The sequence below is a fragment of the Ambystoma mexicanum genome, chromosome 6q (assembly GCF_040938575.1).
Source record: "Ambystoma mexicanum isolate Mex_15411 chromosome 6q, UKY_AmexF1_1, whole genome shotgun sequence".
Taxonomy (NCBI): Eukaryota; Metazoa; Chordata; class Amphibia; order Caudata; family Ambystomatidae; genus Ambystoma; species Ambystoma mexicanum.
In genome coordinates, this window is record NC_090937.1 from 1,319,529,698 (window position 1) to 1,319,553,580 (window position 23,883).

The window sequence follows — 23,883 nt, forward strand, 5'->3', positions numbered from 1 at the left end:
CAAACTGCCACCGAGCTTAGACATCCTTGGCAGCATTCTCTGCAAAGTAGAAATTTGGCCCATACAAGTCGAAAGAAAGCATTATTTAGACAGATTTAGCACATTAGACTGTCTTATTCCCTGCACCATCTTGTGGCCTAATTCTGTAATGTCTACCAAGGGACTATCTAATACAAATTTCGTTTTCTGACACTTTGAAATGGATACCTCCTCTCTGCTCTACAGTAACGATGCCTCACCGGTGCCATACATTAGCACCTATTTTTTTTTAGGTGTAAATTGTGTCATAGGCAGGCAGAATGCGCACTCACTGGCAGTTCAGCAGTTGGTGCGGTCATTAGGACTGTTGCCAATCCTTCACTTTTCATTTCCAGGAACATCTGGTGTCATGTAGAAAAGTATTGTTCCTTAAAGGAACAACACGTTTCTATTATTGCATTCACGCCAGAATCAGACCCTCAGAGTGTTAATATTTCCACCGTTTTAATACATTGGCAGTACAGTTTGCAACAGTTTCTTCCGGATTCCCGACTATCTTATTATTGACATACCATTACAATGTGCAACAGTTTTCAATCACTCAGAGTACCAGTAACTTTCTTCATTTTAGAGACTACTTCTCATGTCTACAAGTCTTCACTGACTGCTGCTCTTCTGGGCCTGCTCCCCTTCTACATGGACAGTAACTCCTCATCCTCTGGTTACTACATGCGTCTTCTCGTCCACTCAGTAACAGTGTTAGTGCTGATATGCTGCCTACTAACTCCCTATCCAGGTTTTGCTTTCGCATGCCAGCACCTCATATTGGGATCTTATGATGGCCTCAAACGGCTTCTGCTTTGAGTGGCTCCTCTCTTGCTCCAACCTTTCATTTTTTTTATTTTTTTATTGTGCATTAGCCAAGATAATGTGACTTTTTACACATCACACAACATAAAAAGGAAAAACTGTCATAAAACATAAAATATCATCATGCAACAAAGAAACAAACCACTTATTTTATGATAAAACTGATACAAAATTCACAACAAAACAGCCGATCGTTTCAAAAGCTAAATTAAAACATTTAGAACGTTTCCCTTTACTCCCAACCCTAAATCAGAACCTCTAACCCTGCTTTTCTAGTTCACAAATGTTTAATCAGCTTCCACTCTTAATCGTCAGTTTTAAGGGCCTCAAGATAAATACCACTTCTGCTGTAAGAAACACTTCGTTACCTGAAGCAAGTCCTTCCCAGAATGTGAGGGATTTCAGACTGACGATATTATAAACAAATCTACTCAATCTAAGAGCCCTTAGAGCCCAGGTTCATAGGCAATCAATCCATGTTGGACTGAGTGCTTAGAGCCCAACTCACACCCCTGACAGATGTTCTTAGGATAAGTACTCCTATCTAGCACATACTGAATTTACAGAGTTGGAAGTATATTTAACCTTGATCTGTAGAAATCAGCCCTCACACTAGGATCTGGCATCCGCCTCAGGTACGTAGGGAATTGTCGTGAATATCAGGGTTGGTTGAACTATCCCCTCCTTCCTCCTCACCTGAATCGACTGTGGACCTTTCCTGTAGTTCCGGCCTTCTTCCAGGACGTCTTCGGGTCTGTGCTTTATCAGTCTTCCTTGCTTCCTTCTTTTGCCGTAAGTAGGGGCGAGCTCCCTGGGATGCCACACTGTCGGGTAACTAGGAACACGAACAGCGGGGACTCCCGGGAGCCGGCACCTGAACAGGGAAAAAGCCCAAAAGGGCAGAAAAAACCCTGCAGCAATTGTTCTGATGAACGAGTCAGTGACAATGAGAAGTCCAGGCGAACAATGCTTCAGCGTAGAACAGTACAATAGAAGGGATCGGAGAACAGCTGTGGTAAGTGCACCTGTAGTAGCCCGAATGGCTCACAAATAGCTCCAGGAAGTATGGAACAACTAGCGCCCAGGCTTATATGAGTGTAGAAGCATGGGCGAGGGAAGACAAGCTGAAGGGCAGAGAGGAGAGTGAACGGAGAGAGAGGGAGAGAGAGACCAGTACGAGCTGTACCGGAGCGAACAGCCAAAGAGAAACAAAAGGAGGACGGGACACGGGAAGCATCACAGGAGGGAACACACGTAGGAGGGATACACCAAGCGTTACCTTCGAGTCGGGAGAACACAGTGAAGGTGCAATGCGAGGAACGCCACAGTGAGCCGGCCGTAAGAAACGCCGGGGGCCATCTTGGAAAAACACTAGAGCGGTGCTCTCAGACGGCCGTCAGACGTGGTGGAACAATTAATGGCGTGTCCATAGAGAAAAGAAACGCCGCCCGACTGAAGTCATGACAGTATGCCCCCTTCCACATGGGGGGCCCCCAGGCTTGCCCGGATGCAGTCTGTGAAACTTTTTAATGAGTCGAGGGGCGTGAATGTGTCTCACGGGCTCCCATGTCCGTTCTTCGATGGGATAACCCTTCCAGTGAACCAAATATTGTAGACTACCGTGATGGTAGCGGGAATCCACCAGATGTGAAACCTCATATTCAGCTGGTCCAGACTGCACATCAGCAGAACGCCTCTTGGATCGTCTCTTATATGGATCCGGAAGGTATGGCTTCAAAAGGGAGGTATGGAACACGGGATGCACCTGTTTAAGGGAGGAGGGTAGCTGAAGGCGAAATGCAACAGGGTTTACCTTCTTCTTGATTTGAAAGGGTCCGATATATCTTGGTGCAAATTTCCCTATGTGCGTCCAGCGAGGTAGAAATTTAGTGGCTAACCAAACCTTATCACCTTCCGACCAAGAAGGTGCAGCCTTCCTCTTCTTGTCAGCCCATAATTTATAAACATGACGGCTAGCGTCCAAGGTTTCACTGGCTAGCGCATGGGTGTCTTTGAGTTCCTTCAGGAGGTGGTCAAGAGTGGGTGATTTTGAGGGTTGGATGTCTGCCAATGGCAGATGTTTCGGATGGTAACCAAATGTGCAAAAAAAAGGAGACATATTAGTGGCTGAATGTTTGGTATTGTTATAGGTGAATTCAGCCATAGGGAGAAAGACATTCCAGTCCTCTTGCTTTCTGCCACAGAAACATCGAAGATATTGTTCCAGCGTGTGATTGAGCCTTTCCGTCTGTCCGTTGCTTTGTGGATGGAACCCAGATGAAAGGGCTCGTTGAATCCCCAGTTGTTTACAGAGGGCACCCCAAAACTGGGAAGTGAATTGAGGACCTCGATCGGACACCACGGTCTCAGGAAGGCCATGAAGCCGCACTATTTCTTTCAGAAAGGTTTTGGCTGTTTCAGGGGCTGTAGGTAATCCTTTCAAGGGAGTGAAGTGAGCCAATTTGCTTAGAGAATCCACAGTCACCATGATGACAGTGTTCCCTTCAGAATTAGGCAGGTCCACAATAAAGTCTGTAGAAACGTGGGTCCATGGTTGTTTGGGAGCAGGTTCCTGTTGCAGAAGACCTATGGGTTTGGTTGAATGATACTTATTGGAAGCACAGATGGCACAGGTAGATACATAAGAATGTACGTCTCGGTTCCAACCTGGCCACCAAAATAGCCTGGACACCAAATCCTTGGTGGCTCGAATGCCCTTATGACCAGCCATGGGCGAATCATGACACCATGAAAGGGCCAGCCTTTGGTGTTTCTTGTTGGGCAGGTACAAGGCTTGACCCTTGAAAAGGATTCCCTCTCTTTCTTCCAATTTGGAGGCTGCTTCTGTCTTCATCGGTGCACTGTGTTCTTCGCACTGGACTTCGCGTAAAAAAATATTTGCCACAGTCCGTACCTCTTTGCCCACTAACGATAATTCGTGGCTAGAATCTGCCTCATAGTCCGACCCCTGATTGCGTGACAGGGCATCAGCTAAGATATTCTGTTTGCCTGGTAGATAGGTAATCACAAAGTCAAACTGAGAGAAAAAATATGCCCAACGGGCATGTCTAGCATTGCGACATTCCATCTGTTGGAGTATACGAAGGTTACTGTGGTCGGTACGAACTGTAAACTTATGCATGGCTCCCTGAAGAAGATGACGCCATTCTTCACAGGCATGTTTGATAGCCATTAATTCCCTCTCGATGACAGAATAATTCCTTTCACTGGGTGACAGAGTCTTTGAATAATAAGCCACAGGATGTTCAAGACCGTCCTTGCCCTTTTGCAAGAGAGCAGCTCCTATGGCTCCACCTGAGGCATCCGTCTCTACAATGAAGGGAAAAAGTTGATCCGGTTGTACCAATACGGGAGCCGAGGTGAATGCCTCCTTTAAGGTTTGGAAAGCTAAATCCGCTTCTTGTGTCCAAGTGAAGATAACGCCCTTCTTCAAGAGTGATGTGATAGGAAGAACCATATTGGAGAAGCCTGAAATAAATTGGCGATAGAAATTGGCCAGACCGAGGAAACGTTGTACTTCCTTAACGTTTCTTGGAGCGGACCAATGGGTGATTGCTTGTATCTTACAAGGATCCATACAAATGCCCTCATGGGAGAGGATAAAACCCAAATAAGACACCGAACAGGCCTCGAAGACACACTTTTCAGGCTTTACCAGTAGCTTGTTTTGCCGTAGACGTTTCAGAACTTGTCGGACCTGTCTTCTATGTTCAGGAAGAGAGGAAGAGTAAATGAGGATATCATCCAAGTATACCACCACTGAAGAGAATAGGAGGTCGGCAAACAATTTATCCATAAAGCGCTGGAATATAGCAGGGGCATTTACCAAACCGAAAGGCATAACTCGATATTCGAAATGCCCTAGTGGGGTTCGAAATGCCGTCTTCCATTCATCACCCTGTCTTATACGGAGCAGGTGGAACGCACCCCTGAGATCCAATTTTGTGAAGACAGACGCACCTTGGACAGCTTCTATTATCTCTTTGATTAGCAGCATAGGGTAACGGTCTTTAACAGTAAGGCGATTTAGGCCCCGGTAGTCGATACAAGGACGGAGTTCCGATGATCCCTTCTTCGGGATGAAGAACAGCGATGCTCCAGCGGGTGATTTGGACTCCTGGATGAGCCCATTCTGTAGATTGCAGTCTAGGTATTCCTTAAGAGCCTTCCGCTCGGGTAAAGATAGGGGAAACATCCTTCCAAAAGGAACAGACGCATCTGGTAGGATCCCAATAGTGCAGTCTTCTCTTCTGTGAGGAGGAAGGGAGTGAGGTTGTTAGTCCATGAAGACCTCAGCATACTCCTGATAGTGTTCCGGTACTTGATGGAGTGAAGCTGTCAGCACGGATTCACTCTTCTGCAGGGAGTCTAGGGGGTATTTATTGTTTAGACATTCATTAAGACAAAGATGCGACTGAAACTGGATAGTATTGTTTGACCAATCGATCTTTGGGTTATGTTTACGCAGCCACGGGATCCCGAGGATCACCGGGAAATGCGCTGCTTTAATGAGATCGAATGCCATTTCCTCCTGATGTTGAAACAATTTGACCCGAAGTGGCAGAGTCTCTTGAGTAACAGGTCCTGAGGACAGAGGCTGGCCATCCACCCCTTCCACCGGAATGGGTAGATTCTTTGGGACGATGGGCACACCATTCTCTTGAGCCCAGGATACATCGATGAAATTCCCTGCTGCCCCACAATCCAACATGGCTAAGGCTTCCCAGAAGGTAGAGGAGTCCCGGGACAGTATAACCTGAAATACCATAAGACGATTGTCTTCACGGGGAAGAGGAGTCAAAGTGTTGGTACAGGGATTCATCCCAACACCCCCGGACCTATCCCTGTTTAGGCTCAGGGTGAATCGTTTCCCTGGCGGCGTGGAGGAACCTCAGGGCAGTTACAGAGCAGATGTTTGCTAGAACCGCAATACATGCAGAGGCCTAGCTCCCTTCTTCTCTTCTTCTCTTCGGCTGTTAAAGGTCCTCGGGTGGTGCCTATTTGCATCGGTTCTTCCCCAGCGGATGAGGTTGGATGTTCCCTAGAAGGTTTTGGGGAGAAGGTTGAGGGAGAAGGTCGTGGACGTTTCCTTTCTTGTCTTCTTTCTCTCAACCTATACTCAATCTGGAGAGCGAGGGACACTAGTTCCTGAAACGTCTGAGGTCGTGCAATACGTGCCAGTTCATCCTTTATCTCTTCATGCAAGCCGCGACGAAACAAAGTCTGTTGAGCAGAATCAGGCCATCCGGCATTTGTGGCAAGCTGCATGAAGGAGGTAACATAAGTATGTACGTCGTGCGTACCCTGTCTGATATCGAGGATTGCTTCATAAGAGGCATACTGTACCTCGGGTCGGTCAAAGCGAGACTTTAGGAGTTGCACAAACTGATCGTAATTAGCAGTAGCTGGATCAGCCTGTAACACCAACGGTGAAGCCCATGCCAAGGCACTTCCCGTTAAATTAGACACTAGGAAACCCACCGTGGCCATGGTGGTCTCATAAGTACGAGGGCGGAAGGTGAAATATAACTGACAGGCGTCCAGAAATGCCTTCAATGTTTTTGGATCTCCGTCGAATTTCCCGCAAGGTAAAGGAAGGGGAGGTAGATCTCCACGGGCATCCTCACGAGCTGCTACCTGTTGTCGCAGAGACTGATTTTCGGACCGGAGTGATTGCACTTCTACGGTAAGTCCCTGTATGGCTGCCACCAATTCTTGGTACTGCTCGAGAGAAGCCATGGGGGTCCTTGGGCGTTGCACTCTGTCATGAATATCAGGGTTGGTTGAACTATCCCCTCCTTCCTCCTCACCTGAATCGACTGTGGACCTTTCCTGTAGTTCCGGCCTTCTTCCAGGACGTCTTCGGGTCTGTGCTTTATCAGTCTTCCTTGCTTCCTTCTTTTGCCGTAAGAAGGGGCGAGCTCCCTGGGATGCCACACTGTCGGGTAACTAGGAACACGAACAGCGGGGACTCCCGGGAGCCGGCACCTGAACTGGGAAAAAGCCCAAAAGGGCAGAAAAAACCCTGCAGCAATTGTTCTGATGAAAGAGTCAGTGGCAATGAGAAGTCCAGGCGAACGATCCTTCAGCGTAGAACAGTACAATAGAAGGGATCGGAGAACAGCTGTGGTAAGTGCACCTGTAGTAGCCCGAATGGCTCACAAATAGCTCCAGGAAGTATGGAACAACTAGCGCCCAGGCTTATATGAGTGTAGAAGCATGGGCGAGGGAAGACAAGCTGAAGGGCAGAGAGGAGAGGGAACGGAGAGAGAGGGAGAGAGAGACCAGTACGAGCTGTACCGGAGCGAACAGCCAGAGAGAAACAAAAGGAGGACGGGACACGGGAAGCATCACAGGAGGGAACACACGTAGGAGGGATACACCAAGCGTTACCTTCGAGTCGGGAGAACACAGTGAAGGTGCAACGCGAGGAACGCCACAGTGAGCCGGCCGTAAGAAACGCCGGCGGCCATCTTGGAAAAACACTAGAGCGGTGCTCTCAGACGGCCGTCAGACGTGGTGGAACAGTTAATGGCGTCTCCATAGAGAAAAGAAACGCCGCCCGACTGAAGTCATGACAGGAATATTGATCTGGGTTTATCGAGAATCGACCAGGAGGCAGATAACTTTAGACGTCTCATTAGCTCAATGTTTCTTATCCAATCACCTCTTTTGATTTTTTCTTTTACTTTCAAAGGATTATGAACCAGAGTATCAATATCTGTATCCATATGTTCAAAAATCTCAATCGATCTCTCCCCCAATGAATGTAGAAAACAAATATCTTTTTTAAAAGTTGAGCTGCCATATCTTCATAAAGGAATGAAGGGGGAGGTTCCATAATAAATTTATAAGTGGAAATCCAGCTCCACTCCATCCAGGCCAGCAGAGATGTCAAAGCTAGCTCATAGCGAATTGCGACCATCGGGACTAAATAGGGAAGATTGAGCGTTCTTTTCCATATTTTGGATTCCAACTTCGATATCCAGACTCACAGAACTACATTCTAAGCCAAAAAGTAAAGAGGGAACTACTTTCCCTAAGTAGAATTTTATAAGGGGAGAGATGGAGAACTTACAAAACTTATTATGGATTTTTACCATCTGAGAGCCCAAATTCAGAATATAAACATCCAGATTATGGAGGAAAGATTCTTAAATTGGGTATGCACAAATCCTTGTGCCCAAATATGATATTTCATTAGATATTGGGACATCTTGATTATTCAACTGCCATATATACAAGTTTATCCTCTTCTGTGGTCTTTTAAAGATTACAATATTGGATTTGAGTGGGTTTATTGTCAAATGATTACGTTTTGCATATTTGGCCAAAGCATTCAAAAGGCGCTGGAGGCCGACTTGCGTATAATCCCAAATGGTAATATCGTCTACGTAGCATATCCATAAAATCTTTGTTGTTCCCTGTTTAGGGCTAGCCAAGAGCACATTTTGGAACCAATCAAAAAGATCTGCCAAGAACAGATTAAATAAAAAAGGGCCAACTAGGCACCTTGCCACACACCTCGATTGATCAGAGTTATTTTTGATAAATCCCCTGCTTTAGATAGTCTCACCTGAAGAGTCGAATTATGATGTAGTTCAATCAATATAGCTAATAGGTTGTCAGGCAAACTCCAACCCTTCAACTTTCTGCAAAGTCAGTTTCTGTCGATCGTGTCAAAGGCCTGGGTTAAATCAACCCAGTGTCCAAAAAGTGGTCTCCCATCTTTCACAAAACGATCTGCCGTGACGCAACTCAAAACTAAAACATTCAAGGAGGTTGAAAGGCCCTTCCTAAATCCTGTTTGGAATTTAGTAATGATACCGTTAGCTTTGGCCCAGCCTTCTAGATCTCGTAATACTAGGCCAGCAAAAATGTTACCCTCCGCATCCAAAAGGGATATCGGGCGGTAGTTAGAAGCAGCCAGCCGGTCACTGTGCTTATAAATTGGAGCAATAATCAAATTTTGGCAGGATTCCGGGACAGTTTTGGTTTCAATTATATGATCGAAGAGAGCCTTCAATAATCCCACCCAATCTTTCTGGTTGGACTTTTTTATAGCATTGGAGAGACCATTAGGTCTCGCAGCCTGAGACACAGAGGATTTAGAGATTAAATTCTAAATTTTCAACATGGAAGAGCTGAGGACCCATGGTATATCCGACTTTGTTCTTGTTTCTGTGTCGTCATGGCAAGCATATACATTTTCAAAATGATCAACCCAGGCCTGTTCTTGGATTATCGAATCCTGCGATTGATTAACCTTTGGATTCAACAATGTCCAGAAATGTTGTGAGTTTTTACAACAAACTGCCTTCAACATTTCCTCCCCATCCTTCTGCAATCTCATGGCCCTATGTGTTTTAATCCAGTGCCTATATGAGTTATTGATGTCTCATATCTGGATTGTAGAAAGAAATTCATTATTTTCTTTCACAAGTCTAAGCAGTTTTCTCCTCTCTTTCTTTTTCTGCAGCACTTGCAGATAGAAGTGATGTCTATGGGGGGAATTGAACTTCTGAGAACTATTGTTTGGAGGATTAAGATTCCAAAGCAACTCCACAAAGGAATACGGAGTACACTGCTAAAACAATTCCCAATCAGAGAACTTTCTAACATAAGTCTCCAAATTATCGTTCAGAGTTCGCCCCCCATGACTGAATCTTACTAATATATTACCTGCTGAATTAAGAGTTAATTTCTGCTGTGAGGGGGACAAACCCAGCGTCCCGCCTATTTTGAAAGAGGCCTCCAAAATGTCATGATCACTCAAGCCACCCTCCATGATTTTAAAACTATTCCAACTTTCAAACAGACCCCTAGAAACAAAAACATAATCAATCGTCGATTGAAGAGGACCCTTTCTCCAAGTAGGGGCCTCAGGGATGTCACCCCTCACGTTTCCATTCAGTGAACCTAAGGTCCCAATCTTGCATAAATTGAAGCCAAATACCACCATCTCGTAATTTACAGTTGCACCTAGCCCACTAGCACCTAGACTTTAGTACGAGTTAAAGTCACCCATAATGATAATATCATCTCTAGGGTACTGGGTAGTTGCCAAAACAAGCAGATCCCCTACATTTTGGATAAAAGTTATGAGAGGTGGCACTGCATGATTCAAATAGATATTAACAAAGAGCCATCCCTGGATACAAGATTTATACTTCATTCCTGCTCTAACTATCATAATACCTGGAAACTCCTCGGAAAACAGCACTGAGTCATCAAATATTGCAATTCTAAATAAAATACACAAACCACCCCCAGGACGCCCCACACTTCCACTGGTAGCTAACTGGTGATAAGAGGTGAACCCATCAATATAGAAAGCCGATTTTACCCATGTTTCCTGAAGGCAAATTAAATCAAAAAATCCAAACACATGACGTATCATGGGTTCATTGCAGAAAGAGTTAAAACCTCTTGAATTCCAGGATAATGTTTTTATAGACAAGTTGGTTAGAGGTTCTTCTCCGCAAGCCCTAGTTTAAGGAGAATCTGGGTGACAGGATCTGGAATCAGGTCCAGTGTTGTAGAAGGTGTCAGAGGCGCCTTAGCTTTCAGTTGTGATGAGACTAAGGTGGCAGACATTGGCATAGGACATTGAACTACATCCTATGCAATAGAAGATTCTTTAGTTATCATCAAGCCCCTCTTACACCATTCCAGATAAGCTCCCAATATAGATTCATATCCCAGTCTCGAAGTCAACACCAATTCTGCAATGTCGTTATTTGGTAGATGCGGAAAGCCAACCTGTTGGATATCTGCCTTAGTCATATATTTTAAGGCCGGAATGGTTTTCATCTCGGCCAAAATTAAAGAACGATTCAGAGGAGTTCTAGTGTTATCATTAAAAGTCAAACGTGATAGATAGTGGGTTAAACCTTAAAAAAAGGTGTCATCGAATTTTCAGAAGCCGTAAGCTGATTAACTTTCTTGCTATTGACTTTGTTAATAGGAATGTCTCTTCTTGGTACAATATTTTGAGGATTACCAATAAAACCACCTGGATCACTCCTTGATTGAATGGGAGAACTAGGGGCCACAGAACCATCTGGACAGCTAAGAAGGGAGTCTCGGTCCGTGAGTGAGGGTGTTAAACCCTCCGACTTGAATCGGATCCGTTACTCTGACCCCATTTACATTTAGATTTTAAAAAGATCAGAGTGATCTTAAGTGCCGCTTTACTTGCTGCAGATTTTCTCCCCATAAGGAAGATAGGGGCGATCTTTAAGATCAATTTGATTAACTCTGTTGGGCTTCCCACAGTAATCTTCAATATCTCCACCTCTTGAGGTTTATTCCTAACAGAGCTTGGAGCAGTGTGAATTTTGTTTTTTTAAGCAAGTTTCCTTCCAGCACCCAGGTGCCCCTTTTTCTTACTCAGTCCAAATTTTTGATTCTGAGAACCAAAAAGTTTATAAAGGAAGTGTATGGTGCTGCCTGTGGAGTTCAATTTCTTAAGACCGGAACTACCTTTAATGTTTTCATTAGATACCTCTGCAGAATCAGCATCATTAACAAGCTGAGAAAGCTTTTGTAATTCTGACTTCTTTTTCTTTTTTGACTTCCCATTTGTTTTCATCCTTGGGTTACATAACTGAGGGTCATTTGGAATAATTGGCCCCAGACCTGAGATTGCGTCCGGGGCTTCTCGTGATCCTTTAGTGACAACCTCTGCCTCCACCAATTGGGCCAATCTAACAAATTCTTCCAAGGTGGATGTAGATAAAGGAGTGTCGTCCGGATCCATGCTACCTGGCGGGTACATGGGTACCTCAAAACACCTGCAACATTTCTCATGAACATGAGCAGTGGTTACCACCGAGAGCTTGGAGCTCAATGAAGCAATTTCTCTTGTTGCTCCCTCCCACTGCTCTGCCAGTTGATCCAATTTTGAACCCTGTTTTGCTGATAAGAAACAGAATTCCGCCAAAGTCTCTTTTGTAAAGTCATTTATTGCGGAATTGAATCCCACCAGCGATATTTTGTTAAGTTCTAGATCTTTGGTGATCTCAAAGAGAGATCCTGAATGTAGATGGACCTCTGGTTTTTAAATGTTCAAAGACCCTGACTAACGAACTGAAAACAACATTTTATGCAATCACTGAAGCTGAACTCAAAGATTGGTCTCGCGATTCCACCCCCCTGTTTTCCTCCAATGGAGAATTCGGCAATGGTGATGTTATACTATGCCGGGAGGTGTGTACATCCCTTGATACTTGCAAGAGTTCTGAGATAGCATTCAGCTCAAAAGAAGCTTCGAAATTAGGTGGAGTGTTAGTGTTATCGCCCCCTCCTCCACCAAATCCAAGTTCACATCTTCCTTAACTTTAAGCCACACCCTGGGCTCGATTGAAAGATTGCTAAATCCATCCAAACTCAGCTTACTGCTCTTTAAAGGAAGGGCCATACTGTTGTCCATTCCTGCCAGGGGAAAGTAGTTTAGGATTGTATTTATTATAGATCAAGCAGTTAAAGTATAATCCAAGCTGGATTTCAAGCAGGTTTTTAGGTGGGGAGCATTGGGCGTACATATAGCAGGATCTTTTCTGACTGGAACAATTGAGAAAATTAAACCTGAGCCAGACGCCTGCTGGTCATCAATGGGAAAGATACTTTCTGTACCATTAAAGGTTCACTTTTCAACTGTTCGGGACTTAAATGTAGAACGATCCACTTGAGGTGCAGCCTGGTCACGCTTAAGTGGTTCCTCCCATTCAGGGCCATAGTTCACTGCATCAGTAGATACGCTGCAAAGATTGTACATTTTGGATTTAATCATATCAGTGTCTATGGTACAGTATCAACAGTTTTTATACGGGAGCACACACGCACCTTTCGCCAGCAGCCCACACTCTGCCCACGGCTGTGGTCCTTAACGTGCTAAACAGGTCAAAGTAAACCTCCCGCAGTCCCCGAAATAGCAACACCTGACTGGCAACAATTACACTGCTTAAATCAAATATTACAAGAAAGTCAGCAAAAAAGCTGGAGCTACGGCGTTCCGCAAAGAGAAAGCAGTCCGTAATGATTTTCAGAGTGCTTCTGTCCCAGGCTCACCCTGATAAAATAGTCTTTTCCAATGGTAATGACTCTTCGGGTAAAAGACAACCGACGGCGTAGCTTATCATCAGCTGCTTTCACTGTACATCACAATCCAAAACAAACCGGAGTCTTCGCTCACCTGAGATCAGAGCATTTTGAAACATCCTCATCAGAGCCAAAGGCAGCAAAAGGCAGACACCACTGCATACAGCTCCAACTGACTTCATGAAAATTGAAGCTTGATGAATGGAAGGTTTGGAATAAATCATAACCATTGCATAGCCCCCAGGAATCCTCCAACCCATTGTTTTTCAGCTTCGCATGCCATTACAGAGAAGAAAGAACTTATGCAAATGAGGTTTGGTCTCAATCAAAAGGGAAAGTCCAGCCCAAACTGAAAATGTCAAAACCCTAATGCATGAGACCACAGGAACACACATGTTTTGACCTTATTGGGCATCATCAGTGAGGTTCTCCAGGCACAGCAAGTCAGGGCATACTATCCCACGTAAGGTGACTAATGGAGTGATGAAAGGAAGGCTTTGAATAAATCATAACCATTGGAGGGGGCCGCTTATGACTAAGTGACTAAGATGGCCACACATCAAAGTCAACAGAGTTCTGTGGACAAAACCCTGAGCATATCCTGTCCTACTATTCCACTAGTTCAGGGGTCACCAGGGAGGGCATTGTCCCAGGGGCACCAAGAATTGGAGAAGACTTGTGACATTCTGCAGTAGAGGAATACTGCAGTGGCTAGCTAGGGCCTTGTTGCTGTTGTAAACTAGGTGAGAAGAGTGAAGACATGTCTTCATCTAAGAAGGATGCCAGAGTGGACACGAAACTCTGCTGGGCAGTGGTGGATGGAGAGAATCATTCTTGGCTACTCAGTCATTATTGACATGAGTTTGGAGCCCGATACAGGACATGTACAACTGGATGCAACAGAATACGAATCAAATATTTTGATGGTTGTCAAGAAAAAAAGGGTTGCTGCTTCCATTGATACAAGACTTAGCATGTTGGAGAGCAAGGAAGGCAGCATGAACATATCCCAAAGGTTTGCCGACAGGCTGAAGGGGAGTTTGAGTGGGGTGGACGCCAGAAGTACTCCCTGACCGTTACCTCGATGAACTTGTAACCCAGGACGTGTTAAGCTAAATCTGGAGGTTCGCAGTGAACCGCAAGGCGGTTGCTTGGGGCAAGTCAGTCTCTGAGGTTGGCAAGTTAGTTGTATGGAGATGATTAGGCATCTCCCAAAGGAATGAAAATGTGAGGTGGAGCCACGTTTTACAAATGGGGTGTCTTCAGGAGTGTACAATACGTGACATTGACCTCCAGTTGGCACAGTGGCTCCTGGGAATTGGGTGTGAGTGGGGTGGTTGACCCAGGAATAGCCAAGAGCTCCCATGATGATGTGGGGGGATTCTCAGCTGGCAGGGACATATTGGGAGATAATTTCAGTCAGATCGGGGAAGCTACCTACGGGATGTCCATATTGGCTTTAATCTGTAGTCCATGGTGACAGCAACCCATACAACACTGTTGGTCGTTTGGGAGAGGACGGAACACCCCATAAAAAGCAGCACATCATGTGAAGAAAACTGGTGAATTGTAGCCATTACAAATTTTGCTTATTATCCTTAGGGATTATAACTAACTCTTTACGTCCAAATGAGGAACAGCAGAAAACAGGCTTACATACATATTTTTGGGCAGTAGGCACCCACACTGCAAAGGAAATGTGGTGTGAACTTTGTCACAGCAGGGAGCTTGGGCTGCAGATTAAGAAGACCCAGCAGGACTTCCTGCATTCTTGGAAGCACTAAAATTGCACATAGATGGAAATGGACAAAGAATTGACTCACTCAATTAGAAGGTAGAGTTCTCCTCAACTCAGTTCGAGAAATTGTGTGTCTGTATCACATCGGAGGAGGACAGGATCAGTAATGTAGAGGAATGAGCAATACAGTTGGAGAGGGTTGTTGCCAATCTTAAAATAGATTTGCAAACAGTAATATAAAAGGTTGAGGATTTGGTAGGGCGATCTACGAGGAACAATGTGTACCTGGTGGACCTTCTTGAGTCTATTCCCACAGAGGGTAAGTTCGAAACATAGTTGCAATCTGGCCTTAAAATACTGAGTAAACCTCCAATGTTGCAACACCTTATTGTGGAGCAAGCGCACAAATCTCCAGCTAAGAAACCTTTTCCTGGGACCCCACAATGCCCAATTATATTATGAATGTAGAATAACGAGACAGAGATGTGTGGTGAGACAGTGGTGAGACAGAAAGGAGGATTATGATTAGAGACTACAACCCTATCCATGTTCCCCGTCGTTAGCCCGGAAATACAAAATGTCGGCAAACTGCTCATTCTGGTTGAAAAAAAGACTACAGGGGACTGCACTAAGGTATGCCATGATTTTCCCAGCTAAACCTAAGTTAATGGTAGCTGGAAGGTCCCACTTCCTAATTGACCCATAGTGTGCAGAGGACTTTCTGAGGGAACACCAGCTCGCCGTTAAGGAAGGCCCGCACCATGCCTCTACAGCTTGCCAAGAAGCACCCCAAAATTACTGATGAATGAATTAGCACATGAGGTGGAACAAGATATGGTGGAAGGAAACTAGCAAGAGGGTAGAAAGGGCATTACCTGAGTGTACTTACCGCTGCATTCAGTTACATTTCCTTTGCTTTCCATTGGTATGGGGATGAATGGGTTGATCACTGGCTGTATTTGGCAGCTGCAGTGGGTAGGTTGCATTTGTAAGGCAAGAGAACATAATTCTATGAAGATGACAACCAAGGAATGTGCATGGTAGGCATGTGATCAAATGCACCCGTAATAAGTGAACTGAGAAATAAGGCAGTACCACAGGGTGAGCAATCCCTAAATGTCATGGCATGTAATGTGTTACTTTGATGGGCAGGGTTTCCTTTAAAAAGGTGGTGCTAGTACCTAAATTATATCAAAACATTACAGATGTTCTTCATCATGAAACCCTTTTCTTTCTCATTTAAATTGTACCCATTTCAGCATATTCTTCAACAAGGGATTTATAAATTCAAATCCTCCAAATAACAATAGTTATGTTGTGCCTTAATCTGAGTATATTCGATTGATAAGAAAATATTTATATAGCTAAAATATGATATTACCTGCTCATCCATTATGAGAAAAACTCAGAATAATCTTCTTTAATGATCTTAGTACATCACTGGTCAAGCAGGGGGAGTGATTTTACCAAGGCAAGGAGAATGCAAAACAAAAGCATCTTATTTGATACAGTTTATTATATCCTTATAGACAGAGCAAGGGTTCATTATTGTGGGATATGGACCCATCACCAAGTTAGGATCAGAGTCTTTGCCTTTGGCCAAAATTTGGAGAACGGCCATTATCCCAAGAGATAATGTCCCCACTGAGGTCTATAAGAGTATTAGCACGTAGTGGATGTAGCAGTGCATGTTTTGTGTTGGTGTTGAAATAAAAAATGTTGCATTAAAAGTGAGTAAAGTAATTAGACAGGATGAATTAGTATATTAGATGTGGTTTTTAGTATTTAAATAGCAAGGCTGCCTCCTAATTTAAGCATTTTAATTGCAAACCTGGTAAACCTGATGCTGGTTTAACATGAGCATTCAATAGGTGCCATGTAAAAGTAAACAGTGTCTCTATGAGAAAGTTAAAGAATGTTCGCATAGTTTTGATTTTTCTTTTGTGTGTTAAATAGGATGCTGCAGCAAAAAGAGGGACTGTTGACTGGGGAAGTGTCTTGAGAAAATAAATATTGCCTGGAAATTGCATTGCTGTTTCCCTATCTACTTTTGAACACATGTTTATAGAAAAGCCATACACGCAGCCAAATTCACCAAATACAACTCAGGAATTGCCAATACGAAATGTAATACTTGGGAACTTTTCTCCATCCTTCAAAAATGCAAAGCCCCTTCCGCACCACCCACTGATTTCTCGAAAGATGATACCTGGTGTACCAAAGTACAAAAAGCTCTCAGTGGAAAAATCCTAATACTGCAAGTAAGAATCCTGCCTAAATAACTTGCCATTCACTTGACACCTCAACATACCACCTTTCCCACACCCGAGTCTCCTACCCATCCCTTACGCCCATTCATTCAACCAACTTTATATAAGCCTAAAACCTTTGTGTTGCAAAGGAGATGCCTGCCCAGCCCCAATCAACAAAGACTGCACTGAGGCACTCGGCCCAATCATCACCAGCATCAACACCTCATTCACCACAAGTCAAGTCCCAGCTAGCCTGAAACAAGCCTGGATTCTCACTCTCCTCAATAAACCATCTTTGGACCCCACCATCTCAACCAACTACCACCCTCATCACCACTGTCCCTTTCATCCTAAAAATCCTAGACGAAGCTGCCTACCTCCAGCTCCAACACTGCTTAGAAGAAAACCACATCCTTGGTCTCCGAAAATCAGGCTTCGGTCCGGGACACAGAACTGAACCCACCCTGCTCGATCTGAAAAATCAACTTGACAATATTAGAGACTATGGTAAGATCTCCCTCCTAGTCATGCTTGACCTATCCACAGCCTTTGGCCTTTGACAACACCTTACCACACTTACCAACACCTCCACAGCTGACACAAACTGGGTTGCCTCCTTCTTATTCGGAAGCTCCACCCATGTTTTAAGTGATGACCACATTTCCCCCTCCACCCTTATAACCTATGGCATCCCATAAGTATCCTGTATGTTGCCTACACTCTGCAACATGTATACCAAACCACTCTTTGACTACCTCGATGCCCTAGGCAACTCCTACAAAAACAATGCTGATGACACCCAAATCCTTCTGCCACTCTCAGGCAACTACCAACAACCCTATAAATGAAATCATTCAAGATTGGATGGCATCACATCTCCTTTGTCTCAACAACAACAAACAGAAATCTTCCCTGTTGGCAACCATGCCTCAAATCGCAAACCTGACCGTGCTCTCCAATGCCAGAAGAAAGGTACACTGGTTACCAATATGTAAACATATCAAATTCAAACCCCAGTCCCACGTTCACTGCTGCCTCATTAACACTACACTGGCCTGCCTCTCGCAACGCTTCGAAAGATACCACCATTCTTGTTTAAACACTCATTGAACGCTCACTTCATCAAAGTGCCAACCTTCAAATGGTTGAGAGCCGCTGGTTACATCTTCCCAGTCACTGTTGCCAAATTATGGAACAACCTCCCTCTGCCACTCCGAAATGAACCCTTATACTGGACCTTTAGAAAGAATCTAAAAACACTGATTTTCACCTAAGGTCATTCTCACCCAAACTGTCTTCACCCTATGTACCATCAAAAATTGTTTTCTAAGCTATGTAACCTGCACCTAGATGCCTAAGGTCTTAGTGTGCTACGTATAAACGCAAAGATAAATAAATACAAATAAATTCAGTCAATACCAGTTGGTATTGGCTGCATTTTAATCATTCTGCATTTTCAACATTCTGATTGGCTTAATGTGCTAATCTGCAAAATGAATATTATGATCATGAGCAAGTTCAAAAATGCAGTAACTAGAAAGCAACAGAGTCATTTATTGATATTTAAGAATTACCTTAATAGCCAAACTAGTGACTGATGTCATGAATCGAGGGAATTCATCCCTTCTCTCCCAGGGCGAGAACCTGCCCTTTGTGGCTAGGCAGGTGAGCTCGCTTGCAAAACCCTCCCAGGTGGTTGAGGAATGTGGGACCTCACTGGGAGAGACTCAACCTGTGGGGACAATGACTCCCATTCTTGTGAAGCACTCCCTAAAGGATATCCAGAAACAAAATCCCAGGGCATGCCATAGAGAGTTATGTGAAGAGAAAAATACAATATCTTATTGTCAACAAGAAACTGAGATTGCCACTTTGAATGGAAAGCTCCATTTAACTGGGACGAGGAGGATCGAGCAGAGAGAGATGCCACAATAAGGGGAGAAAGAGACATGAACATCAGCCAGGGAAGCCCCACAGTTACGTAGTACCTGAGAGGGGAGGAGACTGTGAAACTGATGAAGCATGCAAGTTTGGAAATTACTTGTGTACCGAAAGCAGATTGCTTGACACGCAGCGTCATGTAAGCCAGAGAGGGCAAGAAGCATATGGTAGTGGCTTGGCCACTGAGATCTCATGGTGGACCAGCAGTCCACAAAGAAATGCAGAAACCACTATGCAGTCAAGACCACGTAGTGTCACTGAAGGGCTGGACGTCTGTTCAGAAGGAGAGCACAGAGTATGAAACATTGAAATAACCGGAGAAGTCTAGAAACGGAATACAAGGTAACAGCAAGAAGAGGAGACCCAGGAGGCCGTAGGGGGATCCTTCTGGGACTGCTCATACTTGTCCCAGTCAAGTTAACAAAAGTATAATATGGAAAGTAAGAGAATGGAATGTTGGGAATCAGAGGAACTCAAAAGCCATACAAATTAAGAGAGAAATTATAGGACAAAAACCTGGGGAGAAAGGCGGAGTGAGTTATATATCCAAAGACAGAGACAGTAAAGAAAACAAATATTGTGAAGTAAGCAAAAGAAAAGAGAAACTCAAGAGGAAGAGCTGTAAAGGCTGGATATCACTAACCTGGGAAAAGTGGAAGATACCCCTTTATTGTAAAAAGAAAGAGGGAAACAACAGGACCTCAAAAACCATAAATACATAGCAAGATACACGCACAAGGTCAAAGAGAGCCGCTGTTGAGAATGAAAGAGATATACTGACGGATTAAAGATGTCGCAAAAGTCTATTTAAAAATCACCTATTAAGTAGTGCCAGGAAGAAGAAGTTTGCAAGAGGCAGCGAGAATAGTCATTCTCCTATCTATAGTTATTAGAATAAGTGGTAGGGTCAGTTAGGGTTAGTTTGACCTGTAGACAGATTCTTTGGGATATTCACAGACAACTGACAAGCACCTTAGTTTATTAGGTAGGGAACACAGCACAGCAATATGGAAAGTTAGGCCTTATGCCTATTCTTAAATAAACACAGCTTTGAAATGTCCTCTAAGAGCCTGCGTCCTTCTAACCCGCCACACTGCTTAATGGGTCACTCACTGATGCACAAATAACTATAATTTTCATTATTACATTTAGTGTGCATCATCCACATTATTGTTCTTTCGATGTGCTAAAATGATACTGTGTAGTGTGCTTACATGTTGTGAAGATATGTCCATGCTCCTGTCCAGATAAGAATTCATTTTCTTCTTCTATAAATTTACATATGAAAAGTAAAGTGTTAATGCAGCACCACACATTTTTAGTTTTGGCTGAAAGTTAGTGAAGACATCTTTGGCAAATGATTTAGATTTGGTGCAAGGATACATTGAAACGTGCCTTCCTTTTACCTGCATTGTTGCATGCATCCAAGCTAAGTGTATTGCTGTTTTTGGTTTTGGCGCACATAAGTGCTGCTGTGTGGTCAAAATAATGCACCAGAGAAGAGTGAGAGAGAAAGAGTCCTGTCAAGCAGTCATACGTCCTCATCACAGTACTTTGCCACCACGATCCTTCTCCTTCATCACAGTCCTTATTCTTTATCACATTCATTCCTCATCACAATCCTCCTCCTTCTTAGTTCTCCTTTATCACAGTCCTCTTTCATCATGGTCCTTTGTCACAGTCATTCTTTGCCACTGTCCTCCTTCATCAAAGTCAGTTTATTTGATCCTGGTCCTTTATAACAGTATGTTACCTGTGCTGAAGTCCTTCTCCTTCATCACAGTTTATCACAGCTCCTGTGCTTTATCACAGTCCTGCTTTGTCACAGTCTGCCTTTGGCACCACCCTTCTCCTTTGACAAGTCCTTCTCCTTTAAAAAGGTAATTTGTCAAAGCACTCCTCCTTCATCACAGTCTCTCTGGATCACATAGTCCTTCTTCATTGTCAAAGTCATTTTGCACAGTCCTTCACATTCACTGCAATCCTTCTTTGACACAAGTCTTCGTCTTAGTCCTTCATTTTGTTAAACCTTCTTCAAAGTCATTCTCTTATGTCACAGGCATTTATACAATTATTCTCTTTGTCAAAATCCTTGTCCTTCATCAAACCCTTTCCTTCATTACAGTCTTTCTACTTTGTCAGTCTTTTATGACAAATCTTCCTATTCACCAGTACTTTATCCAATTCCTTCTCCTTCATCATAGTCCTTCTTATATTCCACAGTCCTCTTCATCACTTCCTTTCACCAGAGTCCTTTTCCTCATCGTCATTATTCTCCTTCCTCATAGTCCTTCTTTTTCATTATAGTATTTCTACTCAGTCCTGCCACAAATTCTTCCTCCTTCCTCAGAGTGTTTCTCCTTCATCAGAATCCTTCCTCACAGTCCTTCATTACAGTATGTCTCCTTCATCATAGTCCTTTTGTTTCATCCATGTCCTTCTTCACAGTTCTTGCCCTTTGTCACACTCCTCCAATACAGACCTCCTCTTTCGTCACAGACATTCTCCTCCATAACAGAGCTTTCTCACAGTCCTCTCGTCACATTTCTTCCTAATCTCACTGCAGTCCTCCTCCTTTCTCACAATCCATCAACGCCCTTCTCCTTGATCACAGTCCTTCTGCTTCTTCATAGTCCTTCTAATTATTCCATTTTTCTCCATCAAAGTAAATTCTTTCATCACAGTTCTCCTTGTTTATTACAATCTTTCATTACAATCCACCATCACATTCCTACTTCATCAACGTCCTCCTTAATGACAGACTGTTTCCTATATCACAGTTTTTCTTCTTCATCTTCTTCAGTTTTTCTTCGTCCCTTGCCAAAGTCCTTCTACTTTTCCACGTCCTCCCACTTTATCACAGTCCTTTTTTGTTGTCAGTTGTTCTTATTCATCACAGACCTTCTTTGTTTCAGCCCTTCTTCATTGTCCTTATCCTTTGTAATAGTCCTTTGCACAGTCCTCCTCTTTAATTAGAGTCCATCATCACAGTGGTTCTCCTTTGTCAACATCGTTGTCCTTTGTAAGTCCTTCATCAAAGTGTTTCTCCATTGTTTGTCCTTCATTGCAGTCCTTGTCCTTTATCAGTCCTTCATCACAGTCCTTCTTCTTCATGACATGTCTTCTGGTACTTTGAAGTCCTCTTTCATTACAATCCTTCTCCTCCTGCATCAAAATCAGTGTCTTTCATCACAGTCCTCCTTCTTCATTATATTCTTTCTTCTTTATCACAAGCCTTCTCCTTCATCGCAACCTGTATCTTTTATCAGAGGCATTCTCCTTCATCACAGTCCTCTCTTTCATCACAGTCCATTAGCACATTCTACCTCTTCCATCAAAGTCCTTCGGTTTGTCAAAGTTCATTGTTGAAGTCCTTCTCCATCAGCAAATTTCTTCATCCCAGTCTGTCTCCTTCATCATAACTCTCCACTGTTGTCATACTCCAGCTCCTTCATCACTGTTGTGATCACTCATCAAAGTTCTCTCACTTATTAAAGTTCTCCTTTATCACAATTCTTCTCCTTAATCACAGTCCTTTAACACAGTTCTTCTTTAACACAGTCCATCTACTTCATGAAAGTACACGTCTTTGATTCCAGTCCTACATCACAGTCCTTCTAATTTTTCACAATCCCCCTCGTTTATCAATGACCTTCTCCTTAATCACAGTTGATCAAAGTATATCTCCATCATAGTTCCTCATCGCAGTCCTCTTATCATTTCCCAATTCATCCAGTCCTACTTTTCCACAGTACTCTTTGACCACCACTCTTCTCCTTTATCACAAGCATTCTCCCTCACTAATGTTCTTTGTCACAGTGCTTCTCGTTCAGCACAGTTCTTACGCATTATCATATTCCTACTCCTTTGTCACAGTGTTTTGTCAAAGTACTTCTCCATTGCAGTCCTTCTTTATCACGTTTCTTCATTACAATCAATCTTCTTTGTCATAGACCTCCATCACAGTCAATCTCTTTTGTCACAGTCCTTCATGAAAGTTCTTCTGTTTGTCACAGTCCTTGTCTTTTATCATACCTTCCCGTTCATCATATTATTTTCCTTTGTCTGTTCTTTATCACAGTCCTTTTCCTTCATCATAGTCTTGTTCAGATGTCACAGGCCTCTTTCATTACAGTCATTTTCTTTTACTGTACTCCCTCTCACACATCATCATCATTCTGCTTCATAATAGTTCATCATAAAATGCTACGAGGCCACCAACATTGGCAGATGGTGGCTCTACAAGAACGCTTACTTTATGTTACATTACATTATAAAATAAAGTGCACTGGACACCAGGTGAGCGATATTCTTGTTTAGTGCTCATAAGTACCAGTATATGACCCCCAGCTCCCTGCTCCACCATATCCAGCAGGCAACTAGCAAAATGTTCACAGTGCTTCAAGAACAAACATTCCAATGACATGTGTTGGTTCCATGTAACTATGGAGACGCCTCACAACACATCTCCTTCCCTACATTTTTTGTATTATTTATTATCCCCTTTTCATCACTGCAACCATACACACATTCAATACATTCAATACCTGTCCACCTCACACTCTCACATCTCCCTCTAACACTTTTGTTACCTGTACAGGTCCAGAAAATAATAATTCTCCTTTGTTTTTCACCACACCATTCTTTATTCAAATCCAATCCCCTGCACATACTTCCACCACTCCCCAGCCACTCTTCTCTTTCTCCATCACCAATGCTTCCTTCTTGATATCAAGGATTTCCCTCAATTCCCTCAATTCCTACACCACACAACCAGATTCCCTGGCTCTTCCAAGACTGGGTAGCGTAATCTTGGTATTTCCTTTTCCTTCCTCTCATAAACTCAAACAGGCTCACCCTGGTAACCGCATGAGGCTCCATGGAAAGGGCATATTACCTCTCTCTCACAGCCACCTTTTTATTTTTACCACACACTCCAGCCACTCTCAATGCCTCTGGGTGCCATTCCCCTCTGGGTGG